The sequence below is a fragment of the Pleurodeles waltl genome, chromosome 12, assembly GCF_031143425.1.
Source record: "Pleurodeles waltl isolate 20211129_DDA chromosome 12, aPleWal1.hap1.20221129, whole genome shotgun sequence".
In the NCBI taxonomy this organism is placed as follows: Eukaryota; Metazoa; Chordata; class Amphibia; order Caudata; family Salamandridae; genus Pleurodeles; species Pleurodeles waltl.
Genome location: NC_090451.1, coordinates 555,983,961 through 556,000,875, shown reverse-complemented (window position 1 = coordinate 556,000,875; position 16,915 = coordinate 555,983,961). Strand labels below are relative to the sequence as shown.

The following is a 16,915-nucleotide window of genomic DNA, read 5'->3' as shown; positions in this document are numbered from 1 at the left end:
CTAATCTGTAAATATGGGGTTCTCATTTCTGTAGTATTAGTGAATGAGCAGCTAACGTTGCTTTGTAAATCGACTTTTGAAATCTCCTGGCTGTTCCCTGCAAAAGGCAATATCCCAAAAATGGAATAATTGCATTTTGTCAAGGTTGAATAAGGAATAGCCTATCAAAATACTGAACAAGCATTTGGAATGCAATGGGTCTCGCATTTTCTCCAGTTAGAGCTATTGGCGCTGTAAATTCCTAACTGGATTCTTCTTCCCAAATAAATTGAAAATAAAAAGTAAAACATTAGTTGACGAAAGCGACCCAATTCAAAGCAACATGGCCACCATGAGTGCGAAGGAGAGACACAAAAGGAAAAAGGAGTTTGCTCACAGTCAAACATATGAGCAATCATGCAATTATCCATGTAACAGGGTGAGTCTGCAAAGCGGTAACAAAACCTCCCCAAGGAGGGGCAAACATAAAGCATTTACCAATGATAACAAAGCATTTTTGAAAGCCAAGCCCACAAACAAGTGAAAGTGATGAGTGTGAGATGGGCGTGGTTAAAAGCCCACAATACTCACAACAGGTCAAAGTGCTTGAGCGCTCTACCTAAAGATGGAGAAAGACTTCAGAAACAAAGGTGTAGGGGACAGAAATGACAGACGGAGAAAGGAGCAGAGAGAAGTGGACAGAGACACAGAAGGGGAAGGCTAATTAAAAGGAGAGGAGAAAAGAGCAACAAAAGAGACACACTGGGAAAACAGGTGAAGTGCAGCAGAGAAAGAAAAGTAACTGTTTAAGCAGGGAAAGGGGTGGAGAGAGGATGGCGAGGAGATCCAGAAGTGCAAGGTATGGGAGAAAAAGATGGAGAACTACTGGTAGTGGAAATTCAGTATGAGATGGAAGAATGATAGAGCTGGGGGAGGTGAGTGAGAGAGGTGGGGAAGCTAAGAAAACAGAGTTGGTTCAGTCTAGGTTTTCCAAAGCAGGTACTTCATGTACCCAGGATCTAAGAGCATGTTACAAGTCTAAGCTTGATACATAACATTCAGTACTTCTTCAAAATGTAAATACAGTGAGAGATGCCTGTCACTTGCAGTGCATTAGTGTCTGCTCACATTTTTACAAACAGTGCAATCTCTCCTGTCTGCCTACACTATGCAAAAGGTAAAAACATCAGTCTCTTATAGCTGCCAGTCAAAAGCAGTCTCTGTCTGCCTACAATAAGCACCATACAACAGTCCATTGTCTCTGCCTGTGATGTGGCATCTCACCCTAAACACGCTGTACAAACAGGCAGCATTTCCCCTCTTGCTGTCTTGCATCACTAACCATGAGACAGACAGAGGACTATTTATAACCTGCTTGACTACACTAAGCCTGTGAAACATATGCAGTGTTTACCGTTTTAGCTGGCCAATCAAATGTGAATAACTTAATGAAACATACAAAAAACACAATGTTTTCTGTCTGGCAGACAAAAGGAAAAATGAGAAGTAAAACAGTTGACATAAGCAAGATGATTCAAAGTGCCACGGCTGCCATGAGCATGTTAGCGAAGGACACAAACTAAAGGAAAAACTAGTTTGTGCGCGATCAAACATACTGGCAAACATGCCATTATCCATGTAACAGGATCGGTCCTCAAGGCAGTAACAAAGCCGCCCCAAAGAGGGACAAACGTAAAGCATTTACCAACAATAACAAAGGATTTTTGAAAGCCAAGCCCATGAACAAGTGATAGTGATGGTCGTGAGGTGGGCTTAGTTAAAAGCCCACATAACTACAAAGACATCGGAAAAACATCGCTTGAGAGCTGCTATGCTCGACCTAAAAATGGAGCTCTGGGACATTGCCGAAAGATGTGGGACTAGCTAGCCGTGTATGCATCTGAAATTGGAGACTTGGATGGATAAATATTACTCAAATGCTTTGGAATGTAATAAAAAACAACATTTTGAGTGAACTGGATTTTGAGAAGATTGGCGCCCAGAAGGATTGAAAAATTAAACTCATTATCTTTTCTCCAAGTATCAGTAGATAAAGAGGTGTCTTCAAGTGTATCCCATTTATTAGATATTGTTTAAATAGATTTGATTGCTTACAATCATGAGGTATTGTTTCCAACTCCCTGCTCTTTATAAGTTAATATTTTCAACTAAATCATAAACCGATTCCCCCTGGTCAAATATCATTGATGAAGAAAGCTTCTTGAGTGAGAAATGGCAATGTTATATGACCAATGAATTATATTCTTATTTATTTTAATTTTTCGCTCTCTTTCGGCCCACGTTTTCTAGCGGTGTCCTGCCATGAAATCATTTTTTTCTGAAAAAACAATTTAATTTCCATCATGCTATTACTGCTCTATCCATGTGCACTTGATTTTTAAAAGACAGTTCTTCAAGGCTGGTTGACACATTAACACATTAAATCGAGGTATTCTTAAAGTATTGACTTCTTCGCACTAGAAACCAATGTATTGTCTTGTGTCATGCTTTTTTGGTGATCTTATTTGGGGAAGTGTGTCTCCAATATTATTGTCCTGCCCCACCATGTCTAACAATTTATAACAAAGGTTGCAGCCGTGGTATTGCTCTAAATCTGCAGAAATATTGTGTAAAGAGAGCAAAGTAGTAGGTATTAAAATTCGTAATGCTAGCCCCCTATCATTACTCAGACAATATAAAGTGCTGAGTGCTAATCTGGAATGAGATTCTTGCCATAAAAGATGTAAACAATAATTAAATTAATTTAAAAAGTCGCATACAACACACAGGGAGCAGCAGAAAAATAAACATTGAGCATTGGCAGTATCATCATTTTGATTAGGATGACTCTGCCAAGGATCGTGAGCAGTAATGGCTTCCATTACTGGGAAACCCAATGGGTAGCTACGCGCTTTATAAGATGGGTAATCAATCAATCAGTCAATCAACCATTTTAGTAATTGGGGTTTAGTTTTTGCTCATAATGGTTTATAATTTAAATAATAAAGATCTTCAATTTTGTTGGTAAATTTAATGCAGAGATAGCGTTTTTGATGTTGATTATAACAGCCCTGAAGATCTGGAATCAGACTCTCAATGGAACAACTGCACAGTAATACTTCAATCTTGAGCTAATTGATCTTGTGTACCTCCGCCGGGTATAATGTAATAATTTCAAATGCTCGCTCCTGACATACATTTTGAGGCTTTAAAAACAACATGATTTCATCCGCATATAGTTAAATTCATTCCATATACGGGATGGGAGGGCAATTAGTAATGTCTTTTCTAATCCCAATAGGAAGACGCTCTATAACAAGAGCAGAGGGGGCAACCCTGTCTGGTCCCTCTTCTAACTTCAAGGCTGCCCACATTTGATAAATTAATATTCAACCTATTTATTGCACCATCATATAGTCAATGGATCACCTTTGTGATTTGTGCTAGAAACTCAAATTTCCCCAGTATGTAAAAAAGAGTATCCTTTGCCACCAGGTCAATAGCGTTTTCGGCATTGTAAAGTAAAATCATTGTGGGTACGTGTTTCATGGAGAAAATGTCTATTGCTTCTGTTAGGTAGTTTGTACTGGTCTGCAGCAGTAGCCTCTGGTCTCTATGTGTTAACTTACTGGTTACAGCATTAAACCTATTTGAAATTAATTTGATTTGGATTTTGTACACCTTAACATGCTCATAATGTTTTGGCAGCCTTTTCACTACATAACCAAGTTGCATATAATTCTGATGGGATACTGAGTTGTTCACTTAGGTCGGGTCATAATATTATTGACTCAAATTAGTTTTAGCCTTTCCAAAGAGTGTTCTGTTTTCTTTATTGTCTCTTCTGAACTGGGTTTCAAAATCTAACTTTCAGCTTTCTGGCTCTTTCTAACTAAACTATCCTTAGATATTATTAGTGCCTTTTGGGAGACTTTAAATGCATCCCAAAGCATTTCTTGTGAGGCAAATTCCCGATTTCCCATGAAGAACTTGGAGATCTCTGCCTTTATTTTCTCTTCCCAACTTTTATTCTCCAAATATATTTGATTGAAAACCAACTTTATGGTTTAAATCTGTTTATTGTTTGAACCATGGAAATACAACATACTTCCACCTACAAACAATAGCCAGTGGGGCAAAAACACATCTGAAACAAGGAGGGGAGGGAAAGGGGGTGGGAACATGTATGGGAGGCAGGTAGAGCAGGGGAAAGGATAAGAAACAAAACCTCACTAGTTCTCATAGCTATTGTCTGCCTGCTTAGAGGTTATCGGACTATATGGGTTAGAACATTGCCAATAGTCAGGAAGTAGTGAGGGATGTGCAAGTAAGACCCGAGATTCGTAGGTATGCCGGGCATGTGAATTCCTAAATTCTTCAAATAGAAAGCAAATACAGTCTCCCCAGGTTTAATCGAAACATGGCAGTGTATGCAATGTACTGGCTGTTAACTTCTCCATGCCCAGGAGGTCCCACATTTTGTAGAGCCAATTCAGATGTGTTGGTATTTGGTCTGATCCCCAACGTGCCAATATAACTCGTTTTGCCACCCACAATGTCAGTGTTATAGCCCACCCCTTCAGCGATTGTAAGGGGTAAGTAAGTGGGTTAGGGAGTGCCAGACGGACATAGCTGGGAAAATTGGGTAGCTCTGTATTCCAAATATTGTCAATGTCAGACATCACTTCCTCCCAAAAAGGTTGAACCTTGGGACAGTGCCACAACACGTGTGCGAGCATGCCCGCCTGTCCGCAGTGTCACCAGCATCATCCGTCACTGTCCTTTTTCCATTTGGCTACCCTGGCTGGCGTGTAATAGCAGTAGTGGACTATTTTAAGGCATATTTATTTACGAATAGTGCTGTAAGCTGATGTGTGTGCCCTGCGCTAAATATCCTTCCACTCCTTGATGGTGAATACGTGTTTGCATTCAAGTTCCCAGCGTTTCTGCTCCGGGGACTTGCAGGGATCTAGGGAGGCGATGAGAAATTTGTAAATATCTGAAAGCATGCGCTTGTCAGTTGATCGAGTAATCAGCCATTTTTCAAACGGAGCCAGAGTGCGACTCACATGAGGGCAGATGTGAGGCTGTTGTAGCCAGTGCCTGAGGGCCATATATTGCCAGTGAAAAGTAGAGGGGAGGCTATAATGGGTTTGAAGTTGCAGGAAATCCATGAAGCCCTCCACATTGTAGACATCTCCCAGCCTCTTATATCCCGGCGTCTGCCAAGTATCGAAGGAGGTGCCTCGTGCTGCTGGAGGAAACTCAGGGTTGTCTATAAAGGGTGTCAGGGGTGAGATGTGGGAGGGTAGTTTATGACGGGTCTGAACTATGTGCCAGACACTCATGGTTGTTTGTAGGACTGGCAAGATGTACACGCTGGGTGGCCGGTAAGGTTTAGGTAGCTGGGTATTTTTCAGATGTGCATGCCAGCCACTGCCTGATTACTGGTAGCACAAGTGCTTCTCCATGAATGGTCTGGCCCATTCCACCATATACCACAGTTGAGCAGCCTGATAATATCGTGTTAAGTGAGGGACACCAAATCCGCCCTCCTCAGGGGGCAGGTAGGCATGTTTTCTCGCCATTCATGCCCTTTTGCCACTCCAGATAAAATCTTCAATAAGATGCTGCAGTTTAGTAGGAGCGGAAGGGGGCTGCAATGGTAAAGTATGCATAACATAATACAGTTTTGGTATCAGCATCATCTTGACTGCTGCTAATCAACCCAGCCACGAGATTATGTGTCTCTTCCAGGCAGACAGTTCAGATCTAGCTACATGCAATAGCTTTGTGTAATTGCTTTCAGCAGTGCGTGGTAAGAATATTAGATTTCGCATAATTAATCTTAAACCGGCAGCCCCCTCAAATTTCTTTAGCTCCTCCATGAGTTGGGGCAGCAAGGAAGCGGGATCCATCAACACAATTATCACGTAATCAGCATGGAGCACAAGTTTATTGTTCCCTGCCCCCATCCACAGGCCCTTAATGCTGTTGTTAAGGTGTACCAGCTGCAAAAGGCTCCATATATAGAGCAAATAATAAAGGGGACAAAGGGAATCCCTTACAAGTACCCCGATTAATGGCAAAGGGTCACTTTAGGTTACTTGTAACTAGCCCACAACCATTGACTACCTTCGGAACCTCGATCCAAGGCCCATTTTATGAGGACCAGCTGGAGATACTGCCAGTGTACTCTGTTAAATGCTTTTCAGCATCAACAGAGAGGAGAGCACTGGGGGTATGAGACCGATGAGGTTTTTTGATGAGGTGACAAATTCTTAAGTATTGTCACTGCAATTACGTTCCAGTATGAACCCTGCTTGGTCTGGGTCAACTAGATGTTACATATGTAGGGCTAGGCGAGCAGCCAAGATTCCGGTAAAAATCTCAGCATCTATATTTAACAATGAAATAGGTGGGTATGACGAACAATAGGCAGGGTCCTTGCCTTGCTTGGGGATGACTGTAATAGTAGCCTGTTGCATGGTGTCAGTAAGAGTGCCATTTGTGCTAAAGGACTTATAGAGTCTAGTTAAAATTGGTGCGTGGAGAGGCACAAAGATCTTATAAAAGTCTGCCGTGTAGCCATCTGGACCTGGTGCTTTACCGATGGTAAGCTTTTGGATGACCTGCAGCCCCTCATTAGTGTGGATGTCTTTCTCTAGGACAGATGACTCGGGTCAGAAAGGCAGTTCAGTGGCAGCTGTGTAAGATAGGATTCTATGTGAATTGGCTTCAAGCACTCAGCGGTATATAGTGTGGTGTAGAAGTGTCCAAATACTTGTGCTATTTGTTCATCGTGGACTACCCGGCTGCAGTGGAAGTCAACTTCCACTATTCTGTGCCAGAGGGTTCGTGTGCAAAGTCTGTGTGCTAATAAGTGCCCCGCTTTGTTTACCCTCAGCATAGTATTCCTACTTTAAATGCAGGAGGGCATATTTGGCTTTGCCAATGTCTAGGGCTTTGAACTGTTTGTGGGCAGTTGTTAATTGCCTCCTTATTCTAATAGCTCTTGTGCGTTTATGTTCATCTTCTAATAGCTTTACCTCAGTTTCTAACTGGGCCCTCTTATCTCTTCTATCTCTATCTCTCCTAACTCTATAAAGACAGGCCGCTCTTGCCATGATGTGACCGCGAATCACCGCCTTTAGTGTAACCCAGAGTAAGGCGACTGGGACCTCTGGAGTGTCATTAATCTGTAAGAAGTCAGTGATAGCGGAAGTCATTTCTGAAATTGTCTCTTCCTGATGCAAAAGAGTATAGTTTGGGGGCCAGGTATGGGGCTGGACTGAGGGACCCGGCAAGCGGCAATAGATGGTAATGGGCGAGTGATCTGAGAGTGCTGCTACCCCATTGCCTGCTGCTGTAGTGCCTATGTTCAAGTGGTGTGAGAGGAGAAAATAGTCAATCCTTGTGTAGGATTGATGGACTGTGGCAGAGAATGTGTAGCTCTTTTTAATCAGGTAACGCAGTCGCCAGGCATCCAGCAGGCCTGTCTCTGCTAGCCATTAACGAAAGGCCTTGGACTGCACTCCCACTTGGCCCGACCTTTGCATAGACCTAACCAATGATTCATCTGGGACCAAGTTGAAATCACCCCTGATCATAATATCTCTGTCCAGAGTGGTCAATATTTCTCCCACCGCCTCCTCCAGGAATGCCTGCTGATGGTCGTTAGGGGCGTATATGTTTGTTAGCGTAAAGGTATAACTTTCTATGGCGATGCGCAGGGAAAGTGTCCTGCCCGTAAATTCATATTGGGTCTGGACCATCCTCCCCAGAAAGTGTGTGGCTAAAAGGATCGCTACTCCGGCTGTTTTCTTTGTACCAAAGGAAAAGTATTGGCTGTCAAACCATTTTGAGCGCATGCGCTTCCAATCTGCTTTAAGGAGGTGCGTCTCCTGGATGAGGCAAATGTCACATTATGAGTCCTTCAGTAGTAAGAAGAGCACTAGACGCTTGACTGGGGAATTCAAACCTTCGTTAAGGCTTAGAACTTTAATCGTTGGGTGGCAAATGTGTCTGGTTGGCTGTGTCGGGGGAGATAGGGGCCCTCCCTAGTGGCCTTGCTGTGGTCCGTTGCAGGTATATGTATTTTGCGACATGCAATCTAGTATGAGCTATATGTGAGGAGAAAATAAGATCAAACATACAACAATTTAACTGATTAGTTCCCAGCCTGGGAACCTTCATGGGTGATTTAGAGTAAGGGTAAAAAAACAATCTTAAGGGAGTCGCAGCCATATAGAACTGTACTGTCTGTAGTTTCAAAGCCGAGTGAGCTGGAAAAACATTCAATAATACTGTCATGTGCTCATATTTGACTGTGGTAGTGGTAAGAAATAAAGTAATACAAGTGGCTGATCGAAATCTCTCAGAGGCACAGGAATATTCCCGCTTATTAGGAAACTGCACTCTCAATGGGTCAACAAGCCTTAAATTGGCTCACTACACTCGCTATTTTGGGTTTAACTCGTTTTTTACCCAACTTTGGAGTGCCTATGGCTGGATTTTGTCGGAAATTAAATAAAATCTTCACCTGTAATAATTGTACCTGTATTCAAAATAAGCGAATGGAAAAGCTAGAATAATGAGCCCAGATCGCCCCCATTCGGAGTATAAAGGCCCACCAGGTAATGCAGGGGGAGGCGAAACTGCAATTGACCATTCATCACCAGCCTTCTTTATCGTGTTGCCATGAATGTATATGTGAGGTTCCACACTTTGCAATGAGGATTGCCTTGTCTCTATATGCAATCCCTGCTGATGAGAAGCATTAAAAAACGCCCATGTTTTAACCACCTTGAACTCATTTAATTTTATTAAAGAGATGTGTGTTCCTGTAGTATGACCCTCAAGGGGTGTAATGAGTCAATATCCATGATTTTATATATAGTGCTTTCCTAGCATTTTTAACCCATTGAAAATAAAGGAAGAAATCTTCAATAAGTCAGTCATGGGGATTTCTTAGTCAACTCTGCAACAGCTGCCTCTTTTGATTGGTCATATTGCTGTCACAACAAATATAAAGCAAACACCATCGTAGTAAAATGCACCCAACTTTTTTTTCACCCTTGCATAAATAATTTTGACTTGTGTACACAAGGGGCCACATGTACGAATGTTTGGAATTGCGATTTCCTAATTGCAATTCCATGCGAATCGTAATTAGGAAGTCACAATTCCAAATGTACGAAACTCCATTGAGTTTCATTTGCGATTTCCAGTGCGTCACAAATAGACCTATCTCATTGATATTAATGAGGTGGGTCACAATTTACGACTCACTGTGAATTGCAAAATTCATAGGGATTGTGGCCTGTTGGGGTTAGCAGACCACCATGCCTGTGACGCTTGTTAAATAAAGCAGTTTTTTTTTAAAAAACAGCCAGTTTTTCTTAACGGAAAACGGGATGCATTGCAAAAAAACAAAATGAAAAGTTTCCTTTTCATTTTTTCAGAGCAGTCAGTGGTCCATGGGACCACTGCCTGCTCTGAAAAATGTTAGCGCCCACATTCACAAAGGGGAAGGGGGTCTCTTATGGACTCCTTCCCATTTGCATTCAATTTACCACCAATTTGAAATTGGTGGTAACTGCCATTGTTTTGAGACCGCATTACGGGTCGCAAAACAATCATACACCCCCTGCAAGTCGCAGACAGGAATGGGCGTCCTTGGCACACCCTTTCCTATTAGCGAGTCGCAAACCCATTTTGTGATTCGGTACTAGGGGCCAGATGTAGTAAACTAAAATTTTGCGACTTGCATTGCGAGTCTGACCGACTCGCAATTTGCAACTCGCAAAATGGGATGCAGAAAGGTGTCTCAGACACCTTCTGCGACTCGCTATGGGGTCGCAAAGACCCACCTCATCAATATTCATGAGGTGGGTCACAGTTTGCGACCCCATAGCAAGTCCCTGCACTCACAGGGATGGTGGCCTGCTGGAGACAGCAGACCTCCATGTCGGTGACTGCTTTTTTAATAAAGCAGTTTTTTTTTTTTCTTTTTGCAGCCCGTTTTCCTTAAATGAAAATGAGTTGCAAAATGAAAAAACTTCTGAAACCATTTGGTTTCGTTTTTTCCAGTGTAGGCAGTGGTCCATAGGACCACTGCCTGCTCTGAAAAAATATTTTTTTCGGCATTCACAAAGGGGAAGGGGTCCCATGGGGACCCCTTCCCTTTTGCGAATGAGTTACCACCAGTGTGACACTGGTGGTAACTGCTAGTTGGTTTGCGACCGCATTCGCGGTCACAAAGCAACTCAGCATGGTGATGCGGTCGCAAATAGGAAGGGAACACCCCTTCCTATTTGTGAGTCGCATCCCCAAATTGTGAGTCGGTACCGACTCGCAATTTGAGGTCGAGCATCGCGTTCGGCCTTTTGCATGCCGCAAACTGCGTTTTTCGCAGTTTGCGACATGCAAAAGGCTTTGTACATCTGGCCCTAGTTTACCAGGTAGCAAAGAGGGGTTTTGTACATAGGAACATGCTTTTTCTGTTTGCAAATGGCCCGATTCTGCGAATAGGACTGTTTGCGCTCAGAAAAAGCTTAATATATGTGGCCCAAGGAGTCTTAGACATAAATTAACCTAAAACACAGTGTCTGTATCCTCCGTGCCTAAAGGAAGTCTATAAAGTACTTGGAATGCTGACAATTAAGTGGCCGTGGTGCCCACTGCCCGTTGAGATTATAAAGTGCTTACAATTATGACATGGCATTGGTGCATGTTGGAAAGAAAATTCGCAATTGACTCATTTTTCAGTAACACCCACCACCCGTCTTCCTACACTTGTGCTGTAGAAAGTAACCTACTCACATACCTATCCCTGGCAGCCACCCGCTGCCACAATGGTTCTGGCACCATGGCAGGGTGCCGAGGCTCTCTGGTTCCTGCAGATGGTATAGCCCTGTGCCCTCTTCACCCCGTGTGCCGATATTCTTCGTCTTAAGCAACCATTCTATATCCTCTTGACTCAGGTATTAGCCTAGAGTTTACCCCTCTTGCTCATTATCTAATGCCAGCAGTCAGTTCCATTATTCAAGCTACACCTGTCCATCACATCTTTCTGAGATTATTCAAAACAGTGTGTGCATCCTTAATTTTACCAAACGCACGGAATTGACCTCTTCAAAGAACCTTCAGTTTTGACCTTTAAACTAACCTGCCCTGAACCCCGGGGCTGTTCTTTAACTACTTGCGTCTGCGAGCAGTCTCAACAGTCATATCAGAATATAAGCAAAATGAGAATTCATTTTGTACGGAGAAGGCTCTTTTTGATTGCTTTGACAAAAAATATTTTTTTAACTCGATAATCTACAAAATTAATTTTGTGCGTGGATATTTGGCATGATGTTGAATTTGTGAGGGGACTCTATGAGCACTTATTATAGCTAGATCTTGTGGATAATCGGAAAGAAGGTGAGTCAGAATTACGGTTCATGTTTGTCACACGGGGCTGTGATAGTGCTGCTTGATGACTGGCCGCATAAAGCTTGTCTTGCAGCTTGAGACCCATTGTTCCATTCCCTCACTTTTCTCAGCTACTTGTACCAATTAGGCGTGTATTTTAGACAAGTGCCCTTTAAAATTATTTGCCATATCAGACTGTTGTTGCATCTCTGATTTAATCCCCCAAGATCTCATCTAGTAATGGCATTGATTGCCTAGACCCGCTCCCTTTTCTGAAGCAGGGGAAGTTTGAATGGAAGAGGATTAATCATGCAATCACTCCGAGAGCTCGGAACACTCACCCAGCAGTTGCTTCCCTTTTTGGTACCTATTGCATAGGTTGATTTCATACTTTGCTTCGTTTGGAACAACGGAAAACCTCAATAAGCTTCTTTGCAGCTACACTTAAAGGGGATATCTATTCTTTATGTCGTTCTGTTTTTGTAATGGACAAATATTTCTTTAGGAGTCTGCCCATTTTCTGCAACTAAATCAGTATCGCCTGGGGGAGGCGGGTATCACTGTCACCCCCAGCCGCTTAGGCCACCTCGGAGACAATGAACAAGTTTTCCTGTGGGGTGGCTTTGAAAGACAGAAGAGAGCTGTCTGAAGCTCCCCCTTGAGTTTCCCTCTTTTGCCTATAGGGATGGTGATTGCGAGACCATAATTGCATTCTTTTATTGCTCTTGCAATTCCAATCAGTTTCTTATTTCCTTTGATGAAGATCACAGTTGTCTAACCCCCCCACCCCTTCTGCTCTTTGGAAGATTTAGGAGGTATGCCTTCAATTGATTAGCACTATGAGGATTCCGCAGGGCTAGAGGTTTCATAAATGAAAATATACACTTTTAAGCATTATAGCCTCAGGATTAGGAAGCATTTAGGTCCTATGATGAGGGAACAAGTTGGGAAAGGTGAAATTGGTCAATAGGCCCGCAGACACGGGTCAACATACCAGCACAGCAAACACCGTCCTTAACACAAGCGCGGGTGAATTCAATTTGTATTGAAAGAACCTAGAGAGCTCCAGTAGCCATCACATCTCCGGCATCTGCCCCCTTAAACACATCCAACCATCAGTACTCATCCAGCTTAAAACACACATGACCCCACCTGACCCGGATCATAGCTTGGTGAGCGACCAAACTCTATGAATCCAGCAGTTCCAGCAGCTGTAATAGTACAGTTCGCAAATCTCAGGCTGCAGGACACAGCTGTATAGGGCTCATCCATAGGGTAGGTTCCAAAGTCCATCCATTGAAGCAGTGTGTTCTTTACACCCTCACAGCATCAAAGCTCCAAGGCGGCAATGAGGCTGTTCACATGGGTGGGGCCAAAACAGGAAGCCAGAAAGTGGTGACACTGCTAATGAGCGGAGAGGTGCCTCATTAACATGCCAGATTTGTTGAGGATCCCTCTCATTATTTGACATCGTTTCTACCTGCCAAAATGACCAAAGACAGTCAGATCCATAAATGCAAGAAGAATCACTCTTTTGATCTTCATGCATTTACCAGGAGGTAATGGTTTAGGCAGTGTTCTCTAGTAAACATTTATTCACAGAAACCCAGTTGGACCCCAGAGAAGGCTTCTATACTTCCTGCCCACTTACCTTAATCTGTTCCACAGTGGAGCCCAAAAGGGAATTAGGCTGTTGGCAACTTGTTTTTTTTTTTTTTTAAATAAAGGTAAAATAATGATGAAACGCCAAGATTCAGACAAATAGCTAGATTTGTAGACAGCAGTCAGTACTTTGGGCAATAATAGAGCCCAAAGAGATGGATTATATTTATAAAGCTCAACAGCTAGCTCTATGGGTACCTGAGCTCTTGTTGGTAGTGCTAGGTTGACTGACGTCAGCACTTTCGCAGGGAAATCTGCATTCCATGACCAATCCTAGGGAGATTGAGATTACATGACATATCACTGTTTACATACAATTTACTGAAACAGATAAACCTGTCCTCTTTCGGGATAACAGCATCTATGAAGTGCACAAGAAAGGTTTGTAATTGTGTTGCAGGCACTCATCAGCTGACTCAATTTATGCATCTATGCTACCTTCAAATTTTGCTGCTTATGTGACCTGCCTGTAGTTTGTAGTCCTAACTATTACTACCCCATTACTCCTTGGGGAAAATTGACAGTACCCATAATTATAGCCTAGCGTTTCTACAGTTAGTGTTGAACCAGGTATAGTTATTTTGTCAAGGTATTGTTACTTTCTCATGAGTGAATTAGCGATTGCATTTTTTATCTCCTGAAATTCGCCCAGAATTATTGAACAAAGCTTGGTCCAGGCCCCTAAGAAGAGATGTAATATTAGTCTTGACTGTATGGTTAGTCTGCTTGTCTGTATCAACTAGCCCCCAAAGAAATTCCCCCCATTGTTTGAGGCTATGTCCACCCACGGACAAAGATTTTTCTATAGATATAGTTTTGGGCTTCACAAGTGGATGAAAGTCTAGCACTATGGGGTTGTGATCGCTAGCTTGTCTCTCGATGAGTAATCTCAGCATTACAACACGTCTTTACCACGCATGCCTTTTGTGTTTATGTGTGTGCATCTATGCACACATATGGGTGGAGGGGCAGGATGAGGAACACTGCAGCACTAGCACTATATAGCACGTTTCCAGTTCCTAGTGGGAACTGTTGGTAGGGCCAGTACTCCAAGCCCCACAAGCAGTGCAGCCAGGTGGAGGGTCAGGAGGAGGAGCACTGCAGCCCTACAGCTATATTTCGCATATGCCAGTTCCCACCATGCGGGTCGCTGTGGCTGTTGGTGGGGATAGGCCCACAAGTCAGTGCATCCAGGAGGAGGAGCACGGCAGCCCTAGTGCCATGTAGCCCATTTGCCAGTTCCCACGGCACGATACTCCATCCCTGTTAGTGGGGCCAGGAATCCTAGCCCCGCAGGCGAGTGCAGCCAGCAGATGGGGCACTGCAGCCCTAGCTCTATATAGTGTGTTTGCCAGTTAATGCAGTGCAGAATGCTGTGACTGTTGATGGGGCCAGGACTCCAAGGCCCACAAGCCAGTGTAGCCTGGAGGTGGGGCAGGAGAAGGAGCACTGCAACCCCAACACTATATAGCGAGCTTGCCAGTTCCCACAGCGCAGGTTGTGCTTGGGTGAAGACCGGGCCAAGAGTGGACCCATCTGCACCCTGAGGAAGCTGGGCTGGGTCCACTCCCTTTCATCTTCAGACATTTGTTTCAGCGTCATCCCTGCTAAAGGAAGTCATTTTTACATTCTAGTGCTGGTGGACGCTATGGGGAAAAGGAAAGTGACAAGTGCTCCAGCTGCCTCATTTAACGTACCACAAACAACAAAATGTTGGAGAGGGCTGTGGGGATCATTACAAATTAAAGTGCACTGAATGGATGCCGACTTTCACTCGATCAGAGATCCATTGAGGCCCCTTTAGGATTCAATATTGCGAGGGATTAGGCTGGGCCTCAGTTGGGCCCCAAAATTGACCCCGCAACAATTTCAGTGTGGAGCTTGTAATGAAATCATTGGTCTCCATCTCTTGCTATCCCTAACAGGGAATATGTCTAAAAAGAAACAAAAGGAGAAGCGTGGAGTTTCCCCACTTGTCACAGAGCCAGCCACCGAATCCCAAGTGTCCCTGTTGGGGGGGGGAGGGTTAAGGGGGGGAGGGCAGATAAGCAGTTTTCTGAGGATTGTTGTAGAATGATTACACATGCTATTCAGTTAGTGCTGCAAACTATTTTGAATTGTCTCACCTTGCCCACCCCAGCGCAAGAACAACCTTTATCCATAAGTAGCACTGCCAGTTTACTCCATCAGCTTCTGCCTGTTGGCATCCCTCTTGTTACCCAGGATAAGATTACAACACCAAGCAGCCCAAAGTCACATTTACCGTCAGATAGCGGTGAGTAAGTATGCCCCTGGGAACCAGAAGTATGCCATTACCGCTTAGCACAGCACGAGAGGGGGCTCCAGTCGGGGTCCCCCACCTGCAGCAACAGTCAATGGCCATGCATGCAGCCGGGGTGCACCGAACACAGAAGTAATATACTTATCTCTGGCTGTCTGCCCATGCGTTCTTGTCTTGGCTGTTTACCCTGCCCTTTAGGTTTCAATCTTTTTATTGTTTTGATACGGCCGAATAACAATACAACAATTACCTCACCTACATCCACTGGCTGGCGAGGAACCATGGGTGGTGAAAAATAGGAGTTAAGAAGAGTAATCAAAGAAAAAAAGGCTAGTTAGAATAAAGAGAGGAGGGGGCTACCCACCATATTATGATTAAGACCTTCAGAGTCTGGACAAAGCGTGCCACCCAGTCAGAGACAGAAGAGGGGTGCATGTGTCAGTGCTAGGGGGAATCAATAGGCAGTGTGATCTGTGACCGTGAGACAGAGGACGCGCAGTCAATCAGGGTCTCTATGTCTTATCAAATGTAGGCTTTTTTGCTCCACTGAGGCTGTTAGTTTTCCATGCTAAGGAGATCCCATATTTTCATAGCCAGACCAAGTGAGTAGGTATTTTGGCCATACCGCAACGTGTCAGCAAAACCTGTTTGGCAGCACAAAGGGTAATATAGCGCGCCCGAGAGGGAGCAAGCAGGATGTAACACCGAAATCTGGGGAGTTCAGTGTCATACATTTGATGAATGGTGATAAGGACATACGCCCAGTAATGTTGCAGTTTCGGGCATTGCCTAAGATGAGTCAAGGTCCCTTCTTGGCCACACCCCCTCCAGCATTGTGCATTCCCATCCCTCATCCCCTGAGCCCTTCGTGCAGAGGTGTAATAATAGTGGACTATTTTGAGAAGCACTGTGTGCAGAGGACTGAGCTTGTTTTTGGATGTCGGACCATTCTTTAGATCTAAATTGGCATTCACACTCTTTCTCCCAGCGCAGCTGCGCCGACGATTAGACCTGCCTCTGTGGGGCAATGAGAAAGGCATATATGTTAGTATTTCTAGTGAGTAGCTATTTCTCAAATGGCAATAAAGGATGACTGGCATGTGGGCGAATGGAGGGTTGGGTAACCAAGTGAGGTATAGCCAGGTACTGACAGTGGGTGGTGGATGGGATGTTATAATGGTGCTGAATCTGAGAAAAGTCCAATTACTTTGTGTGGTCAAAGAAGTTGCCTATTTTTTTGCAGTTTGTTTGTTGCCATTGTGTGTAGCTAGTACCCTGGCATTCTGGGGGAAAAGCTGGATTGCAGATAAACAGCGTTTGCGGGGAGATGATTGTTGATAACCATTTTGAGATCGAAACCCTGTCCCAGGTCCCCATTGTCGCTCCAAGAACCAGTGAGATATACACCCCAGGCGGCCTGTGATGTTTAGGTAGCCAAGGCACCTTCCAAATGTGTACACCTGTGACTGCCTGATCAATGAAGCACCAGAGCTTCTCAGGGTGGGGCCTGTTCCATTCTACAATGTACCGTAGTTGTGCAGCCTGGCAGTAATGAGTAGGACAGGGAATCCTAAG

General features: G+C 43.9%; 1 protein-coding gene across 1 annotated transcript in view; it reads left to right on the top strand.

The window, feature by feature from the left end:
• The window catches only part of FA2H (fatty acid 2-hydroxylase), a 604,197-nt gene that overhangs the window by 216,344 nt on the left and 370,938 nt on the right, over nt 1-16,915 (top strand). The window lies entirely within an intron of this gene.